This window comes from Dermacentor silvarum, chromosome 11, assembly GCF_013339745.2.
Source record: "Dermacentor silvarum isolate Dsil-2018 chromosome 11, BIME_Dsil_1.4, whole genome shotgun sequence".
NCBI lineage: Eukaryota > Metazoa > Arthropoda > Arachnida > Ixodida > Ixodidae > Dermacentor > Dermacentor silvarum.
Window position 1 is genome coordinate 53,057,774 of NC_051164.1, and position 20,198 is coordinate 53,077,971.

Here is a 20,198-nt window from a genome sequence, read left to right on the forward strand (position 1 = left end):
CGCGCGCTGGGGGCCAGGATTCGAACGTCGGTCCTCACGAGTGCAAGCTCGACACTCTACCCACTCGGCCACTGGGGCGGCTCGGCAAGCTTGACTTGTTGCAGCTACATATACGCACGAAGATCGGTGCCGGACGTAGATGAACCAGTGATAAAGTTTGGCAGCGCAACTTGTAGATGGCGCTGATGGATTATCGGATATGTAGCCTTGTGGCGTGACACATAGATGGCGTTCAACCCGGCCAAGAGCGCCGGGAACTGCGTAGTTTGAGATAGCGGGCGAAGAGCGCACCGTACGTGCTGAGTCAGTTCCTGCAGATTATCGCGGCTTCATCTTTTCAGCTGTGGTTTGCGACGGTTCCGTGCGTGTCTCATTCGCCGCATGGTTGCATGCCGTGACAGATTGCATGTGGCGTTTGACAGGTTCGGACACGTCTTGTGAAGGCCATAGTGTACTCAGGATTACTGCTAAGGCATTTCCCTCGGGATTTTGTTTTTGGTTGCTGAGGGGCACACTCTGGAAGAGTATGAACACGGCACGCTCGTCTGTTCAGCCGTTTTCTATGATGCTATGCTGCTGTTTTCGTGCGAGTTAATGTTGGTAAAGTGTTACAACGAGCACGTAATATGAGCTATGTTCGTAGCACAGAGATTTGTTGTGGCTATCATTATTCGAGTTTTCGTTTACTGAACACCCATGGGGGGGGGGGGGGGGGTGACAAAGAGTCACCTAGCCTGCTTGAGTTAATCAGGTATGCTATATACGCTTTGCATTCTGGCATTTCTGTATACGTCTGCTTTACCTTTTGTCTATCTACCTTGTACCACGAACCATGGTAATGGATCCGGTCGTATCAGTTTTGCTTATCTCGACGGGTTGATGCTTCTGTCCACTTTCAGCCCAAGCGTACATACGGGTCTCACTGGGTGAATGTTGCAATAGGCGTGAACGCTTCAAAGGGAGCTTTAGAATCTATACGCTATGCTAAACTTCCAAACCTAGGCAACAGCACTTTTTTCATTGAGTTGCTTAGTTTTTTTTTTTTTTTTTTGTCGATGTTATTCAATCCCTTCGCATTCTATTAGGGTGTGCTGAGCGGTCTCCGGATTTTCGTTGCAGTGATTTTGTTCTTAACGCAACCAGCTCGATCGAGCCGGTTGATAGCAAGGCACTGTCCGCTTTCACATCGTGCAGACTTTCTTTTCGATGGCTCCAGGTTGTGTAATCACATTTGCATGACCTCATCCTCTATTCTATGTCAACTTCAGCCGCCCATTTATTTCGATCCATATTCCTGAGCTTTTCTGACTTCACAAATGTGGCACTGCAGGTTGACATGTGTTGGGCCTTGTTTAGTTTTCGGAATGGCCATCCTATCTTTGTTTAAATTACCAACCCCAACCAGTTTTGGGGCCTAACGTAACGCATTAACGTTACGTTTCATCATTGGTACATTCCACCTCCCCTCTATTTTGACATTACCTTAGCTTGAGTAGGGCTTTCGTTCGTTTATGTATACGCCGAGGTATTGATATTGCTATGGCTTCTTGCTGTTGAATTAGCACTGTAGTAATACTTCATCGTTGAGGAAGGCACTGTCGTTTATTCTTCAAGTTACAGTCATGACAGAGCATGCTCAGTATCTCAATTCAAACAAAGGAACCAGACAAACAGAACAGAAGAACACCAGTGAGTACAAATGTCTCAACAAAGACCACGTAACTACTGGTCTCTACATTCAAGATAATTCCGGCATGCTTATGTCTAACCAGAGAGAGAACACTGAAAGTTTTTCACAGCACAGAATGTTGTACAGTTTTCCCGTAAACTGAAACTCTCTAATATACCAATGTAACACTGCATTTCACACGGAGAGAGAGGATATTGTCGCGGAAGTATGAGTGTAGTTTTAATTGGAAACCTGATCCAATATCGATGTGGGCCAGCCATGCATGCGCAAGTGCGGACGCGTCGCGTTCGAGATGACATGGCACGTCATGTTGCAATGGTCATAGAAATGTGGGAATAGTAATTTTCGTGACCGAATCGAGATAAAAAATGACAGTCACTTTAGCATACTCAAAAGTGTGAAGGCGAAAGACTGCGTGCTCAAGAGACATTCGTGAAATTACTTCATTAGAATGCGTCGCGTGTTCGAGTGCCCTAATTAACACCAAAGGTCGTGGGTTCGAGTGCTTTAATGAATCCTGTCGATATTCACATTGACAACGTTACCAAGCCCAACTGGAGCAATACGAGAAAATAAGCAATTTATTCGCACACTCGGGACTTGTAGGCTACGGGCATTGTCTACCTTCCAAGCGCGCACACCCCGCTTAGCGGAGGCACACTGGTACAAAGACGACACATACACGCACATTCATAACAAATTTTAACCAGCGGTTTATTGGGGTCGGTGAATATAGCTAAGGTATTCGCCTATGCTTGGTAGAGCGACTTTTCCTCGGTTGCGGTTCTTGAAAGGTGCTGATTCCGGCTACTTCCGCTTCGGACCTCATCTTCCCGAGAGCGACGTATGGCTTGCGCCACTACGTAACTTCTCGTGGTTTAAGTACGCCACGGCCGAGTCGAATAGGGCAGTCATCATCACCAGCCTATATTTATGTCCACTGCAGGACGAAGGCCTTTTCCCTGCGATCTCCAATTACCCCCTGTCTTGCGCTAGCTGATTCCAACCTGCGCCTAAAAATTTTACTAACTTCATCACCCCACCTAGTTTTTTCTGCCGTCCTCGGCTGCGCTTCCCTTCTCTTGGTACCCATTCTGTAACTCTAATGGTCCACTGGTTATCCATCCTACGCATTAGATGGCCTGTCCAGCTCCATTTTTTTCCCGCTTAATGTCAACTAGAATATCGCCTACTCCGGTTTGTTCTCCGATCTACACCGCTCTCCTCCTGTCTCTTAACGTTAGGCCCTCATTTTCGTTCCATCGCTCTTTGTGCGGTCCTCAAATTGTTCTCGAGCTTCTTTGTTAACCTCCAAGTTTCTGCCCAATATGTTAGCACCGGTAGAATGCAATTATTGTACACTTTTCTTTTCAACGACAGTGGTAAGTTCCCAGTCAGGATTTAGCAATGCCTGCCGTATGCACTCCAACCCAATTTTATTCTTCTGTAAATTTCTTTCTCGTGATCAGGGTCCCCTGTGAGTAATTGACCTAGATAGACGTACTCCTTTACAGACTCTAGATGCTGACTGGCGATCCTGAATTCTTGTTTCCTTGCGAGGCTATTCAACATTACCTTTGTCTTCTGCATATTAATCTTCAACCCCACTTTTACACTTTCTCGGTCCTCAATCATTTGCTGTAATTCGTCCCCATGGTTTGCTGAATAGGACATTGGAAACCGAAAGTACCTGAGATATTCGCCGTTGGCCCTCACTCCTAAGCCTTCCCAGTCCAAGAGCTTGGATACTTCTTCTAAGCATGCAGTGAATAGCATTGAAGAGATTGTGCCTCCTTGCCTGACCCCTTTCTTGACAGGTAGAAGACGAAGAACCTAAACTTTATTTTCAAATCAATCGGATTTGAGTCCGGCGTCTTTTTAGAGGGTCTGGGCACCCGCCCCGGACGCGGTTCCGAGACCTTGTCTCGTAGCAGCTTCCGCGGCTCGCTGGACGGCCCAGAGTTGTGCTGTCAGGTTCGAGCTGAGCAGTGCGGTTTTCCAGCGCGAGCGGAGGCTGGCGGGCACTGCCCGAATTCTTTGTTAAAAATCCTGACACTCCCATAACATGTGATTAAGCGTCGCAACCTCGCCACAAGACGTGCATCTGTTTGTAGTGTACATGAGTGTGGGGTTTCTGTAAGAATCCGTTTGTAATTGTCTGCAGTGTACTGCTTGCGTCCTGTCTAACCTAGCGTGAGGGAATGGGTATACGCGTTTCTGTAACTGGTAGTGTGTCATGATGTCGTGGAATCTGGTCATACGATCCTTCCACGCCCAGACGTTTGCAGTACCCCGCGGGTGCTCTTCCTCCGATGATGCTCGGTGAGTGCCTCGAGCAACGCGGTGAGCCGCTTCGTTGGGGGTACTCAGTCCAGTGTGTACCGTAATCCATAGCAAGTGCCTTCGGTTATCGAAGTCGGCCTCTCCCTGGTGTATGTGATGTCGATGGAGAATGTGATACGCCTCTTGCGAGATGCGTCCATTTGCAAAATTTCGAATTGCCGTTTGCGAATTGCAGATCACGTATGTAGCTTTGGGTTTGTGTGAGGGCGAGTGCTATGGCCGCTTCCTCTGCCGCTTCGGCATGTGCCGTGTTCACGGTGACGCTCGTGAGGTGGTTCCCTCGGTGGCCACGAAACCCATCCTGTCTCGATAACGGGCTGCGTCGGTGAAGACTGCCTCCTTGTCGTTGGAGTAACTTTGGTTCATGTGTTATGCTCTGGCTTTACGTCTCCCCGTGTGGTGTTGGGGTGCATGTTGCGAGGCAATGGGGGAACGTATAGTTGCTCGCGCATGGTTCTTGGAATTTCCACTTTGATGTGGTGCTGCCTGTGGTATGGGATGCCTAGCTTTTCGAGCACGTGTCTTCCCGGTCGGGTTTTGGATAGGCGCTCGATTTGGTTACTTGTTGCGCTTCCACGTATTGTGTAAGCCTAGTTCTAAGAGCTTGGTGGTGCTGACTCCGGGCGCAAGTCCCAATGCACATTTGTACGCCTTGCGCATGAGAGCGTTGAGTTTGTTCCTTTCCGCAACCGTCCAGTTGTGAAACGCTGCCGTGTGTACTTTATTTGAGAAATGACGAAGGCTTGTATGAGTCGTATGACGCTGCCTTCGCGCATGCCCGCGTGTTTGTTGGTGATGCGTCGGATGAGCTGCATCGTGCTGGTGGCCTTTGCCGTTATCTTGCGAACGCCCTTGTGTTCAATCATCATTCCTAGTACCCGGATCTTGTCTACCATCGGGATGGGTAGACCGTTTGATGCCGTTAATTGGATTTCTTCCTTTTCCGGGGGGGGGGAGGTGTAACCTTTAGGTGGGCGCCCCTTTCTGACCGGTCTATATAGCAGCAGTTCGGATTTTTCGGTCGAGCAGGCGAGTCCCGTGGCCACGACGTAGTTTTCCACACATTGGATGACCTGCTGTAACCGTTGCTCGATCGCTCCGTCGCTGCCCGTTGTCGTCCAGATCGTAATATCATCTGCGTGTAGCGTGCGATGCAGTCCTTCGATTTGAAGCAATCGGTCGGGTAACCCCAGCAGGACGAGGTTGAAGATGGGGCGATAGGTAACTTTCTACTTTTCTTGTGGAGAAACAAGGTTGCTGTGCAATCCTTGTACGTATTTGCGAATATATTCACGTATGCATACTGTACTCATTGGTTACGTAATGTCTCTATGACTGCTGGTATCTCTAATGAATCAAATGCTTTTCCATAATCCATGAAAGCCATATAGAGAGGTTGATTGTACTCCGCAGATTCCTTTATTACCTGGTTGATGACATGGATATGATCCATCGTAGAATATCCCTTCCTGAAGACAGCGTGTTCAATTGGTTGGCTGAAGTGTTGCCCCGATTCTATTTGAAATTGCCTTGGTGAATATTTTATACAATACTGAGAGCAAGCTAATGGGTCTATAATTCTTCAATTATTTAGTATAATGTTGGCGTTCTTCCGGCTCTCTGGTACACTTGAAGTCGTGAGGCATTGCGTATGAAGGGCCGCAAGCTTCTCAAGCATAATATCTCCTCCATTTTTGATTAAATCGACTGTTATTCCATCTTCTCCGGCAGTTTTAAAGCGAAGCTTTGTACCTCTACCAGCCAAGGGTTCTGTCGTGTCCGTCGTTGTAATCAAAAAACGATCCCGACGAACCGCTGACAATTGCAGGTATAGCAGTATAGCTTACTTGAATTCAGGCATTCAGCGTACAACTAAGCACTCGTTTTCGCAAGAAAAACCACAAAAACAAGCTTCAAAGTGATGAGCCAACATGATGTATGATAAGGGCTGCAGGCAAACAACGGAAACAGGCTCGGCGCGGTCCGTAAGATTAGATTGCAGCTGTTGCAGAGCTTATGCAGCTGCTTGAAAGAGGGTTGACGTCATTCGAAACCCTTCCAGCCTAGTAACTGCTTCGGTTCATTTTCTAGACTACCCCACTATGGGGTAGTCTAGTAGTGTATATCACACCGATCATAAAGCAGTAGTGAACATTGTTGTGAAGTAAATAATAATAAAGGCAGTGGTTAAAGTTACGTTGTAGTGTGTGAAATATCAAGTGCGCCGCAGTGACCGTGAGGGTGGCGTAAAAAGCTTCGCTTTCCAACCACCTTCACAGGGTGGATTGGCGCGCAATTTTTTTCCCTGGTCATGTTTTTTCAAGGCCCTTCTAACTTCATCGCTAGTTATAGAAGGAGCCTCTGTATCCTGCTCATCACTACTTCCAGTGAAAGTAGCTTGGCTGCTCTGGGAACCGTACATGTCAGTATAGAATTCTTCCGCTGCTTTTTACTATGTCATCAAAATTGCTGATGATATTACCCTGCTTACCCTTGTCCTATGCCAAGTTTTCTTCTCACTGATTTCATGCTGCGTCCATATTTTACTGCTTCCTTAAGCTTTTGCACGTTATAATTTCGGATATCCCTTACTTTCTTCTTGTTGATCAGTTTCAACAGTTCAGCGAATTCTATCTGATCTCTTGAGTTTGACAGTTTCATGTTTTGCCGTTTCTTAATTAGGTCCTTTGTTACTTGGTGGAGCTTACCTACTGGTTGCCTTGGTGCCTTACCTCCTACTTCAATTGCTGGGATCAGCCTGGTTACGGTTTCATTAATTCATTCTATGTTGTCTTCATCTTCCAGTTCTAAAGCTGCATATTTGTTTGCGAGCACCAGCCTGCATTGGTCTGCTTTAACCCTTACTGCGTCTAGGTTGACCTGTTTCTTATTGACTAATTTTACTCTTTCTCTCTTCAAACTGAGAAAAATCCTGGATCTCATTAACCTATGGTCACTGCACTTTACCCTACCGAACACTTCTACACCCTGCACTATGCTTGGATCGGCAGAGAGTATGAAATCTGTTTCGTTCCTTGTTTCTTCCAGGTCCACTTCCTGTTGCTGCGCTTCCTGAAGAAGGTATTCATTATTCGGAGCCTATTCCTTTCCGCGAATTCTACCAACATCTCTCCTCTATTGTTCCTAGGATCGATGCCGCAGTTGCCAATTGCTCGCTCACCAACCTGCTTTTTCCCCACTTTTGCATTGAAGTCGCCCATGACTACAGTATACTGAGTTTGCATCCTTCTCATCGCTAATTCAACATCTTCATAAAACTGTTCTATTTCTTCATCATCGTGAGTGGAGGTTGGGGCGTAGGCTTGTACTACCTTCATTTTGTACCTCCTATTCAGCTTTATTACGACGACTGCTACCCTCTCGTTAATGCTGTACAATTCATCAATGTTGACCCCTATGTCCTTATGTACTAGAAATCCTGCTCCAAATTCTCACTTATCTGGAAGACCTCTGTGCAGAGGACGTGGCCGTTAGTCAGCCTCACCCGTTCTTCCAACCTCACTAAGGCCAATAATATTCCAGGCAATACCTGATAATTCTTCAAATAGCCCTGCTAAACTAGCTTCACTAGGGTGCGAGTGTTGAACGTTGCCAGTTTGTTTCCAGTGGCGGCCTGTCCGGACCCAGAGATTGTTAGCACCCTCTGCCGCGTCGCAGGTTTGACCGCCGCCTTGGTCAGGGGCTCCGCAGCCGCTGGAGACTGAGGGCCATGGGTTAATTGCAGGAGTCATGAGGGAGGTAGTGGCCGAATACTGCACCAGGGAGGCCAATTCCTGTTCTGGTGAGGGAGTGACTTTGTTGAAGCTTAGTGGGCCTTCCTAATTGGGTTGCACCTGGACTAGTATAGCCCCACTAGCTCTCGGCGATATTTTTTTTTTCTGCCGGTGTCAGGGGCCACTCAAATGTCGAAAATGTGCGCGTTGTTAGTGGATTAAATTTGTTGCTGCCTGTTCACTGGCGCTATAATGAACTCGTCTATCTTGCTGGATACAATTATTTTGGAAATTTGTCATGATACAAAGCACCTGGCCGTGAACAACAACAACAACGTTCACGGATATCGCATGTCAGGGAACGATCGACATCTGTCCTAATTCGGAAGCACAAGAATAGACTACATAGGGCAGTATTCGACTATTCGCGTACGCTTTAGACATAAATACAGGTCAGACAGTGAAAGCGCTTGTTGTTCAGGTCCCACAGTGAGATACATTCGCTGTACGAGATGCCCTCAGCTTGCAGTTCGTCGCATGACACGTAAATCGACAAAATGATGTATATCCTATGTTACATGAATTAGTGATTGCAGTCACTGTAAGATACACATGTGGCAAAACACACAGACCCAGGGTAACTGAATTGCATTTGAAGTTCGTTTTGATACACTAACTCATTTTTGTAATAAGAAAATATGGTGGACAACATCGAATGATATGCTGTACTAAGGTATTGCTAATGTATTTCTCAAATATAGTCAAACTTTCGAATGTACGTCACACCGGTTCCCATGATAGCATACCATTTTGCTAGAACCCTTATCCTTAGAACAAGCTCCGTGAAATGCACGTCTCCGCAGATTTTCAGTTGTTTGATAGCCCTTTATGAGCGCTGATATAAGCGTAGCGTAACGGAGTTCGAAGCTGAGAAAGCAAAGTTTGGTCAAATAACAGGAGTCATAATGCTCATGTATACAAGGGACTGTGGAACCAGCTTTCATTCGAGGCATATTGTACTATTCTCCACCGCAGGTTGATTTAACAATGTTCTCTTATAAGAGAGTCATATAAATCGAGTAGTAGTGCTCGGCGTTCTGAATAGTAATAAAACATCTTCGATTCTATTCTTTAGTGTTGGATATAGTTGCCTAGCTGGCTTCCTTTATTCACTATGATGGGTCTCGGATTCTAGGTTTCTTAACCTGTCTTCTGCCGCTGTCGATGCGATCGTTAAGGTAATAATTAGTGCTTAGTTTCACGACACATTTCCTGCACTGTGACAAGTTGCGAACTTTTCGCCATTGATGAGGTGGGTGCTGAGAAGTTGCTTGCTTGAACGAGGACGAAGAGCGCCAGAGTTTTGAAATGACACAACGTATTGGCACAAGCACAGTTGCAGCATATTTGACGCCAGAAATGTCCTCCTACCGTTGCCACTTCGGGTGTTTTTTCGAGAACAGGTAACTGTCGGAAAGGGGAATATTTTACTAATTGGAAATCGAGGCTGTTAAATTTACATGCCTTTATACCCAGAGCTACATTTAGAACCGTTTATTGATAACTGGAAAGAAATGTTTATCTGATTTGGCGCGTTTCTTGGCAACCAACAAGGCAGACGTCAAGAAGCGAAGAACTTGCATCAAGTTTTGTTTTAAACTTGGCAAAACTGCGGCAGAAACACATCGTATGCTACTGGACGCTTTCGAAGCCGACGCCTATAGCCAACGCAGGACGTTCTTATGGCATATGAACGCTTTAAAGAGGGTCGAATGTGTGTTCACGACGATGAACGCTTTGGACGTCCGTCAACGAGCGCAACCCTGGTAACGATAGCGGAAGTTTGTAAGGCTCTTCTTGGAAATCACGGGCTAACTATAACGGATGTCTGCGACATTGTAGGGCAGTTGTACGGCACAGTTGAGCGAATTTTTTCGGACATGAGGCGCATTTCTGCAAAATTCCTGCCAAGACTGCTCAGCGACGAACAAAGAAGCAACAGATCAGAGACAGTCCCACATTCCTCTCGAGTGTAATCACCGGGGATGAGACATGGTTATGGCTACGATCCTCAAAGAAACAGCAGTCGTCGCAATGGAAGTCGCCGAATTCTCAGCGGCCGCAAAAGGCACGTCAAGTTTGTGGGAATGTGAAGTCCATGCTCACTGTTTTTTTTTTTTTTTGCCTACATTGAATTGCCCTCAAGGAATTCTTACCCCCTGACAAACCGTGAATAGCGAGCTTGACTGTGACGTTTTGAGGTGCTTAAGAGAGAGCATTCGTCGCAAGCGTCCGGAGGAGTGGAAGAACTGGCTTCTTCATCACGACAACGCGCCCGCTCACACATCACTCGTTGTTTGACAGTTCCTGACTTCCAAACAAATCACAGTACTTCCGCACCCACGCTATTCAGCTGACCTCGCCCCTTGCGACTTTTTCTTGTTCCCCAAGTTGAAAGGACGCCGTTTTCACACGGTTCAAGAGATCCAGTCGGAATCGCAGGCGGTGCTCAACACACTGTCGCCTGGACAGTTCCACGAGCGCATAAAATCGCCACAGAAACGCGGGGATCGGTGTCGTATACATGCTCAAGGGGACTACTTTGAAGGAGACAGTGCTGATTAGTCGTTATGGTCAACACTTTCCTTTTTTACGACTGAAGTCCTCCAACTTTTTTGGGTAGCACCTCGTACTTGATGGTCCGTTCAAAAACATTCTTATGTTTCTAAAACGCGTGCAACGTAGTCAATACGTAATATGTAGTTTACGCGTTGAAGCTAAAGGTTGGACACTTGGCAGCATTTGACATTGACCCGCTTTACGAACGGTCCGCAAAGCAGTGCTGCGAACCGATGATAAAAGGTGGCCTGCAGCAACAACTGAATTGATTACGCAATATTACCCCGTAGTAGGTTGCGAGTATATAGACGATATTATATTCGATTCATGGGCGCTGGTTATGGAACGCTGAACGCATACATACAACTATTTTCATGCGTGCGAATCGACTACTACGTAGTAACGTACACTTCGTTGGTAAAGACAGAAAACAACACCTAAAGAGTCTATACACTCTTAAACAAAGTTGGGACCCCTTGGGGCTTATCTTATCCCGGCACTTCCTGGTCACGAACGACGCGCGCGTTATCATCGTGACGTTGCATTCTTGACAGGAGAGTAGCGAGCGCAGAGTTTCCGAGAATCGCAAATGTCGAAGATGTGTACGTGCTAGTGGATTAAATTTGTAGCTGCCTGTTCACTGGCGCTATAATGAACTCGTCTATCTAGCTGGATACAATTATTTAGGAAATTTGTCATGATACAAAGGCACCTGGCCGTGAACAACAACAACGTGCACGGATATCGCATATCAGGAAACGATCGGAAGCATAAGAAAGGACAATTTGAGGTCAGATGAGACTTTAATTGTTTGCAGCTCCAGTTTCACCGAGTGCAGCTGCCTGTATATATATATATATATATATATATATATATATTGTGAGCATTATATTACCCCTTCATCTTCTTCATCTGTATATACTCATCATCATGGCCAGCGCCATTCGCATCAGCGCGCGGCCTGCATAATAAACCGTCGAGTTTGAACAGCTGTCTCGCAAGTGGTGGAGAGTGCTCTCGATTCCTTGGTCCTCTACGACTTCGAGTTTCCCTGGAGCTTCGTTCCGGTCGCCGCTTGCCCCGCCTTTCCGCCACCATGCCCCAAGAAGATCCACCAGGAGCCCCCAGCGTCACCGTCTCTGCCCCACCGGCCGTTCCTTCATGGACCGTCAGCGCGCGTCAGCGCGCGGCAGCGCGATCCCACCATGTGCGCTGTCCTTCCTAGTGAGGACGTTGACGACTGGCTGGACAATTATGACCGAGTGAGTGAGTGAGTCTAACCGGTGGGATGATTCTCACAAGCTTCGGAGCGTCGCATTCTACCTCACTGACGTTGCCAGGACTTGGTTTCTTAACCATGAGCGCTCCTTCCCTGACTGGGCGGCTTTCAGACACCAGCTTCGGCAAATTTTCGGCGCCCCGAACGTCCGCTCTGAGGTAGCCAAGAAAAAGCTTGATGCACGCATGCAACTTCCCGGGGAAACATACACCTCTTATATCGAGGACGTCCTCGCCCTTTGTCGCCGGGTTGACGCAGCCATGACTGAATCAGATCGTGTTCGTCATATCCTCAAGGGCATTGCCCACGTCGCGTTCAACGCACTGGCCATCAAGAATCCAAATACCGTTAACGATGTTATCGCCACTTGCCAGCATCTGGACGCCCTGCAGGCCATCCGTTTACAACCGGTCGCCTGTGACACGCCTCCTTCCTCCGATGCGGACCTGCGTGTCCTGATTCGGACTCTCATACGCGAGGAGCTCCAAGTGTACGGCCTGCGCAGTCCTCCCGTTCTTCAGCCGCAACCTTCGGTTCCTGGCCTGCGCGACATCATCAAAGAGGAGCTGTCCTCCATGACCTGCACTGTGGGCTGTGTCTCTCCTTCGCCGGCGCCCTCGTATGCTCAGGTTGCGGCTATGCCACCAGCGTTCGTTCAGACAACGCCTCCTGCTCCTGCTACTCCCAACCATCTGGCGACTCTGGCACCTTGTGCACCTGCCACAGCATATTACCCTACCCGGCCTTCGCCCCGCCCCATTTGTTATTACTGCGGTATTCGCGGGCACATATCGCGCTTTTGTCGCAGACGACAACAGGACGAACGCCGTGGTTACGATGTTTACGAGCGAGACCCATTGCCTCTCCCAAGTGCCTACCAGCGCCGGCTTTCCCATCGCTCACTTACTCCGCCTCCAAATCCCGAAGAGCCTCGCAACTACCGTCAAGGGCGCCGCCGCTCGCCTTCCCCTCTCCGACGCTCGACATCCCCTCTGCTACAGGCCTCCCGCACTCCTGACTACCGATCGGAAAACTAGATGGTGCAGTTTTTGGAGGGAAAGCTGCATGGCCCGCACAGACTACAATTCCTCCAGTGTGCCCGGCCAATACTTTATTAGTGTGTGTAGAAGGTGTACCCGTTCCTGCATTGATTGATACGGGCGCAGCTATTTCTGTTATTCACGCTTACTTGTGCTCTCGTCTACGCAAGGTTACTACACCTTACAATGGAGCTATTCTACATGGCGCAAATAATGTTGTGATTCGGCCATCGGCGCAATGCACAGTTCGAGTTTCGATTGAGGGGATTCGCCACCATATTCAGTTCGCAGTGTTGACTTCCTGTGCTCACATGCTTATACTAGGGTGGGACTTTCTCTCTTCCGCGTCCGCTTTTATTTCGTGCCGTCAACGCCTCGTTAACTTGACCGAGACCGACAATTCCGACGACGTGCCCGACCCGCGCCTTCGCTTACGAACTGCTGACGATTGTATGGTGCCTCCTGGCCGCGAACAACTTCTTGTAGTTAACTCTGACATCGCCGATGGTGACGTTTTAGTTGTACCATCAGCTCGTTGCCTATCCAAAGGGATTGCTCTGGCACCTAGCCTTGTTCGCTTCACCAACGGTACGGCCACTTTGGCTGTACTCAACACAACCACTGAGCCAGTACTTCTTCCTAAAGGCGCTGTTGTCATTTGCGTCTTGGACACTCAGCCTGTTTGTGTGCTTACCTCGACTACTGCTGTTTCACGGGCACCTACCGCTATACAGCCAGCCCTTGCTTCTGTTCTCGCTAGTGCAATCAGCACTGATCTAACGCCACAGCAGACGGAAGAGTTACTGGCGTTGTTATCCAAGTATAAAGACTCCTTCGACGTGCACTCTCCTCTTCTGGGACAGACTTCTGCAACGGCCCATCGCATCCACACAGATGGAACTTCCATCGTGCGCCGGCGGCCATATCGTGTTTCTTCCGCCGAACGCCAGATCATCGATACCCAGGTTGCCGACATGCTGAAACGAAGCATCATCCGCCCTTCCTCAAGCCCTTGGTCGTCACCTGTCGTTTTGGTGCGTAAGAAAGACGGCTCAGTGCGATTTTGCGTAGACTACCGTGCCTTGAACAAAATCACCCGCAAAGATGTATATCCACTTCCCCGAATCGATGATGCGTTAGATTCATTACAAGGCGCGGAGTATTTCACCAGCCTTGATCTACGCTCCGGATACTGGCAGATCCCCATGCACGAAGAAGACAAGGAAAAAACTGCCTTTGCCACTCCCGATGGACTTTACGAATTTAACGTAATGCCTTTCGGCCTGTGTAATGCTCCCGCCACATTTGAGCGCATGATTGACACCGTACTACGGGGCCTGAAGTGGAAGACTTGCTTATGCTACCTTGACGACATCGTCATATTTTCGTCGACCTTCCATCAGCACTTGCAGCGCCTCGACGAAGTCTTGACATGCCTCTCTGCTGCTGGCCTTCAGCTGAATACTAAAAAGTGCCACTTCGCCAGCAAAACCATTAAAGTACTCGGACACCTTGTCAGCAAGGAGGGCATTCGACCTGACCCCGATAAGATTACCGCTGTCCTGCGCTTCCCCAGGCCTCAACGCGCCAAAGACTTGCGTAGCTTCCTTGGCCTAGCCTCGTATTTCCGGCGCTTCATACGTAACTTTGCCACCATTGCGGCGCCGCTCCATCAACTACTTCCTTCTGGAGCTATCTATGTATGGTCGGACGAATGCCAAACTGCTTTTCACGCCCTCAAGCGTGCCCTCACGTCCGAACCTGTGCTTTGTCATTTCGATAACACCGCACCCACTCTTCTACATACTGACGCCAGCGGCCATGGTATCGGCGCTGTTCTTCTGCAACGTCAGCAAACTTCCGAAGAACGTGTGGTCGCATACGCAAGTCGCACGCTAACACCTGCAGAGAAAAATTATACGATTACCGAGAAAGAGTGTCTTGCCATTGTTTGGTCCGTCCAAAAATTCCGGCCTTATCTGCACGGCCGCCACTTTACGGTCGTTACTGATCACCACGCCTTGTGCTGGTTGGCGACGGTAAAAAATTTAACGGGCCGTCTCGGCCGTTGGATACTTCGTTTACAAGAATACGACTTCGACGTCACCTACAAGTCTGGAAAGAAACACCAGGATGCCGATGCTCTCTCTCGTTGTCCCCTACCACCGTCTTCAAACACTGCCTGCTTACCACCTTCCGTGAGCAACCCGCCGGCCGTCGCTCCTGCATTTCCTTCACTCGCAGCTCTCGACCGGCTCCCACCTAGCCATTCTCATACGTTTGCAACTTGCCAACGTAGTGACCCCTACTGCCACTCCGTTATGGAACGTATTCGGGGATCCTCTCGCACACCTAACGCTCGACTCCGTCGGCAGTTGAAGAACCACAAGATTCAAAATTCGCTGCTATACCGGTACGTGTTTCATCCCGAAGGACATCGTTGGGTCCCTGTAGTTCCCCGATCACTTCGGACCCAGATACTGGAGACCTTTCATGACGATCCCACTGCCGGTCACTTTGGTTTTCATAAAACCTATGAGCGAATTCGCAGCCGCTTCTCTTGGCCTGGACTTGCAACAAGCGTAGCAAAATACGTGGCTTCCTGTTCGATCTGCCAACACCGCAAACGACTGACCTCACCTCCGGCTGGACTGCTACAACCTGTCCCGTGTCCTGAAGCTCCTTTCGCAGTAGTTGGTATCGACTTGTATGGTCCACTACCCTTATCGGCTGGCGGTAAACGATGGATTGTCACAGCTGTAGACCACTTGACACGGTACGCTGAAACAGCCGCACTACCTTCCGGTTCCGCAGCGGAGGTTGCATCCTTTTTCTTGGAAACCATCTTTTTACGACACGGAGCCCCACGTATTCTTTTGAGTGACCGCGGCAGGACCTTTCTGTCTAAACTTCTCGACGATGTTCTCCGTGCGTCCAATACCATCCATAAAACGACTTCCAGCTACCACCCTCAAACTAATGGCCTCACAGAGCGCTTTCATCGTACGCTGTCCGACATGATTTCAATGTACATCAACCCTGATCACACCAATTGGGATGTTATTCTCCCATTCGTCACCTTCGCTTACAACACGGCCGTCCAACGCACAACGGGGTACTCGCCCTTTTTCCTTGTGTATGGTCGTCAACCAATCACTGTCCTCGACGTCTCTTTCTTTGACGTCCCCGTGCCATCGTCCACATCAACGTGTGAGCAATTTGTTTCGCGAATTACCCAGTGTCGCCAACACGCCCGCCTCAACACCGACGCCAGTCAACAAGACCGCGAAACTCGCTATGATGCATCCCACCGTGTCGTTTCCTTCCAGCCTGGAGACGAAGTGTTGCTGTGGACTCCAGTTCGCGTTCCTGGTTTATGCGAGAAATTTCAGTCCAGTTTTGTCGGGCCTTACACAGTTCAGGAACAGACTTCGCCAGTTAACTATCGTGTCGCGCCCGTTGTTACGCCTTTGGACGGCCGCTGCCGTACCACAGAGATTGTGCATGTTTCACGTTTAAAGCCTTTCATGCGGCGTTCGCCGCCATAGCCAGCGGCCAGGTTGGCCGCTTCCATGCGCGGGGGTAATTGTGTGAGCATTATATTACCCCTTCATCTTCTTCATCTGTATATACTCATCATCATGGCCAGCGCCATTCGCTTCAGCGCGCGGCCTGCATAATAAACCGTCGAGGTTTAACAGCTGTCTCGCAAGATATATATATATGCACCATGTGTCACAGCTAACGTTAGCCAAGCGGATCAACAAAACAAAATGCAAAAATGTTTTCACAATATTTTCCTTCGCTGCGACACCTAATATATAGTGCACATGTGTATTCGTTCAGTAGCTAGGCCGCCGCTGCACTTAATCCGAAATTACGCTGTCCATCATCAACAAACAATTTCGATGCGCTAATATGGCTGGTACAATATTTACATATCTGCTTTCATCCTGGAGTGCCCACGTAATTGCTACTGCCAGCTGACACATGTTACCTATCAATCCAATGGCAGCAGCATAGCTTGACATTGTAATTACCCAAAGCACGCAAATCAGAACTTGCGTGACACTGTCTAGTCAATATATGCTGATGACAGAAACAGTGGTTAACCCAATGAATTGGTAGCAGCGAACATGCTGGTGCAAGTGGTTGTCTCGGCAACCTTCAGCAAGCATTAAGAAACCCGCACAGTGTTCACTGTGGGTTCAAGCGACGGTATCTTTTTCTGCGCAGGCACCCATGGCGACCTTAAATTTGGGGTGAAGCACTACCGGTCCAAGACGAGAATTACCAGCATCGAAGTGAAGAACGCGTGTTGGAAGTCGGCAATGATTGCAGCAGATGCCCTGAGCGTGCTCAAGGAAAAAAAAAAAAAAAAAACTGGACAGAACGGTCGAGGAATTCAGATATGTGTACCAGACACATCTTCCATGTTCCTTACTGCGGCGTTCAGGAATTCACGGACCACGCTCGCTTCAGTAAAAGTGTTGTGCCAGCAAGCAGACATTATCATGAACGATAACATCGCCAAACCATTCATGTGGAACCGGACAATGTTCGACAAGTTGACACCCGTGCGATATAGTAACAACGATTGAAACGCCACTCCAGGCGGCATGCGAAGTTTCCCGACAGACGCAACGAATGGATCTCCTACACTTTCGCTGACGTGAACGCGCAAGTATAACATAGCGTGACCTCTGGAAATGTTTCTTTGAGTCCGGATTCACACGGCCGTCAAAGGCCCCGTCAATGCACTGGCTTCCGTCTTGAATAGTGTTTTCTTGCCAATATATCCTCAAAAAATAGCACACCGGTGACCTTGGTTGATGCCGGTCGCCGGTGTCCTATTTTTTAGTGAAAACCAGCGAGAAAACACTGTTTCGTGACGGGACGGGGGGCGTTTTTCCGCAATAAACTGTCGCAGTGGAACCGCGTCTTCTTATGGAGGCCCGCACAATAAACTGCGCGGGCCTCCATACCATCACATCGCGTTTACACTTTCATTATGGCAGGGCACCACGAAGTACACGGGCGGTAAACACGTAGAAAAATAACAGGACATGCGATCACTGAATGCACGGACTCTGTCACCGACAACCGCGGAATTGGTTGCGATTTTTGCCTGCTGAAAACGAGAAGGCTGCCAGTAAAACAGTGCAGGAAACCCAGCGGTAAGCAGGCAACTGTTTTCTAGACTCATATACGAAACCCCATTATAAAAACAGCTCCAATAGAACGGCAACTCAGGAACCAATAAGCTGTGCACTTCTCTGTCTTTTGTTGCCGTTCCTTTTGCGCTGCTTTTACTGTGCAGGTTAACCAAATCGCCCAGTATTGCACTCCATTACGAAGCCGCACTTACGAGTGCCCAAAGCAGCTTACATTATCGTTCCGTGAACTATAGTTACGACACTTTCGAATGGACACAATTCTGCCTCTTCTCAAGGGAAAATCGACTTCCGTCAACGCGCACCACATGCGGAGCTACATCCTAAAATAATGGCGGAGGCATGATTCACTGCTAAAATTAATTGCGTAGTGCAGTAACACTAATGCCGTTGGTCGTCACTGCACTGCGTCGCACATTCTCCCGCTCGCTCGAAATGAAATGCAAAGCGCTAACTTTGGAAAATTGTGTCGTGGTTCGGAGCGATAACAGAAACAGCTCCCAACTGTTCCCAAAAGCCTTTATGCGGGAAGCGCAAGAGGGCAACGTACGATTTCAGCCATCTCGAAGCCTGTTCTTCACACGTTATCGCGAAAACCAGGGAAAGGGCACAGACGCGCCTCGACGGTTTCTGCTAGTAAGGTCCCTGTATTTATCTGCTAGACGAGATCAGCGCCATCTACCAGTTGCGCGACCAAACTGCAGTCCACCTTATCGCTTGTTCATCTGCGTTCGTACGTATATGTAGCTGCAGCAAGTCAAGCTTGCCGAGCCGCCCCAGTGGCCGAGTGGGTAGAGTGTCGAGCTCGCACTCGTGAGGACCGACGTTCGAATCCTGGCCCCCCAACGCGCGCAGTTCTATCTGCCGTGTGGCTGTCGGGGTTTCGTGCCTAGGTCGTCCCCCTCGGGTAGTTACTGGGGTGTGGAGGACAAGGCGGGACGTTTTGTGCCTTTTCGGCACATCGTCCCCTCTCGCTGGCCTCCCAGGCATCCAGTGGCCGGGTGCCTGTCAAACTTTTTTTCTTTGTTTTTTTGCAAGTTTCGCGTGGTCACCAGCCATCCGCTGTGGCCAGGCATCGCTTCCCCCGCAGTTGTTCAGCAGCGCTCTGGGGCCGTGTCGCGGAACGATTCACTGTTCTTTTCGTCGACGGACGAAAAGTACAGTGGATGCAAAACACACATCGTTACGGAATACGGCCCCAGAACGCCGCCAAACAGTCAGCGAAGCGATGTCTGGCCACATCGGATGACTGGGGACTCCTGGCCAAGTGAAACAACGAGAAAACGAAAGAGTGGCGAGGCTTTGTGCGTTTTTACCATCACTGCCCTCCCGGGTGTCATTGCTATTCATTTTTTTTTCAGCGTAACTCTCACTTTCCTTGTATTCCCTGCAGCAGAAACGGCTTGCACGAAGAATTAAATTCACGCACCTCATAAATTTACAGAGAAAAAAAAAAAACAAGGTGCAAGATTTTCGTCTCACAGGAGACCTCGCTGTTCGGGTCATTTTTCTGTGAAACTTTCGGTTCCCAACCATCGGTTGTCAGCGATGGTTGGGAACCACCTCGCAGACGGATAAAACAATCGTGGAAGCCGCCCTTGGAACCTGGTTACTTAAAAGTCGCACAGAAAATAAACAAGAAGCGGGGTACACAAAGCGCGCAAGAAACGCAATGGCGAAGGCCGGACGACGACATCGTGTAAAACTACGAAGAAAGCGTATGTCCAAGGAAAGCTGAGTCCAAGGGAGATTTTTTCGTCAACATATTCACATTTCAATAGCATCGGAGAATCATTATATTATGCAGCCCCCGTCTACGGCTGCCACAGATACACTACCTCCATCGTTCATTCGAGCGCTACAACAAACAAAAATAATCAGACGTGGCTCGACATGTGGGACGTTCCTGGTTACGAAGGAACCAGAAGTGCGAATTAAACTCGCACAAACGACTAGCTGGGCTGCTAACTGTTGGATCACAATAAGATACGTGAAGTTCGAGCTGGCCCGCTCGTAGCGATTTCCACTACCTACCGCATTTAAACGTATCCCTGTTCAGGCGACACGGATGGATGGATGAGCGTCCCCTTTGAAACGGGGCGGGGGCGGTGGGTTGCGCCACAGAGCACTTGCTGTTATTTTACCTAATGTGCCTTACCCATTCACCAACCGCCTTATCAGAATGACCCCAATAAACCGCTGGCTATAATTTGTTATGAATGTGTTGAGTTTGCCCCGGCGTGCGCGCTTGACGCGCCGTATCATGTCATGACGTGCCGTGTCATCTCGAACACCAGCCTTCGCTCAGTACGCACTTAA

General features: G+C 48.8%; 1 protein-coding gene and 1 long non-coding RNA gene across 2 annotated transcripts in view; one reads left to right on the forward strand and one right to left on the reverse strand.

Moving 5' to 3' along the window:
• The window catches only part of LOC119433687 (uncharacterized), a 103,761-nt gene extending 86,134 nt beyond the window's left edge, over positions 1–17,627 (forward strand). The window contains exon 6 of the long non-coding RNA XR_007464516.1: positions 16,942–17,627. This is a non-coding gene — a long non-coding RNA (uncharacterized LOC119433687). The remainder of the gene's footprint in view (positions 1–16,941) is intronic.
• The window catches only part of LOC119433688 (tyrosine-protein kinase transmembrane receptor Ror), a 556,232-nt gene that overhangs the window by 50,398 nt on the left and 485,636 nt on the right, over positions 1–20,198 (reverse strand). The window lies entirely within an intron of this gene.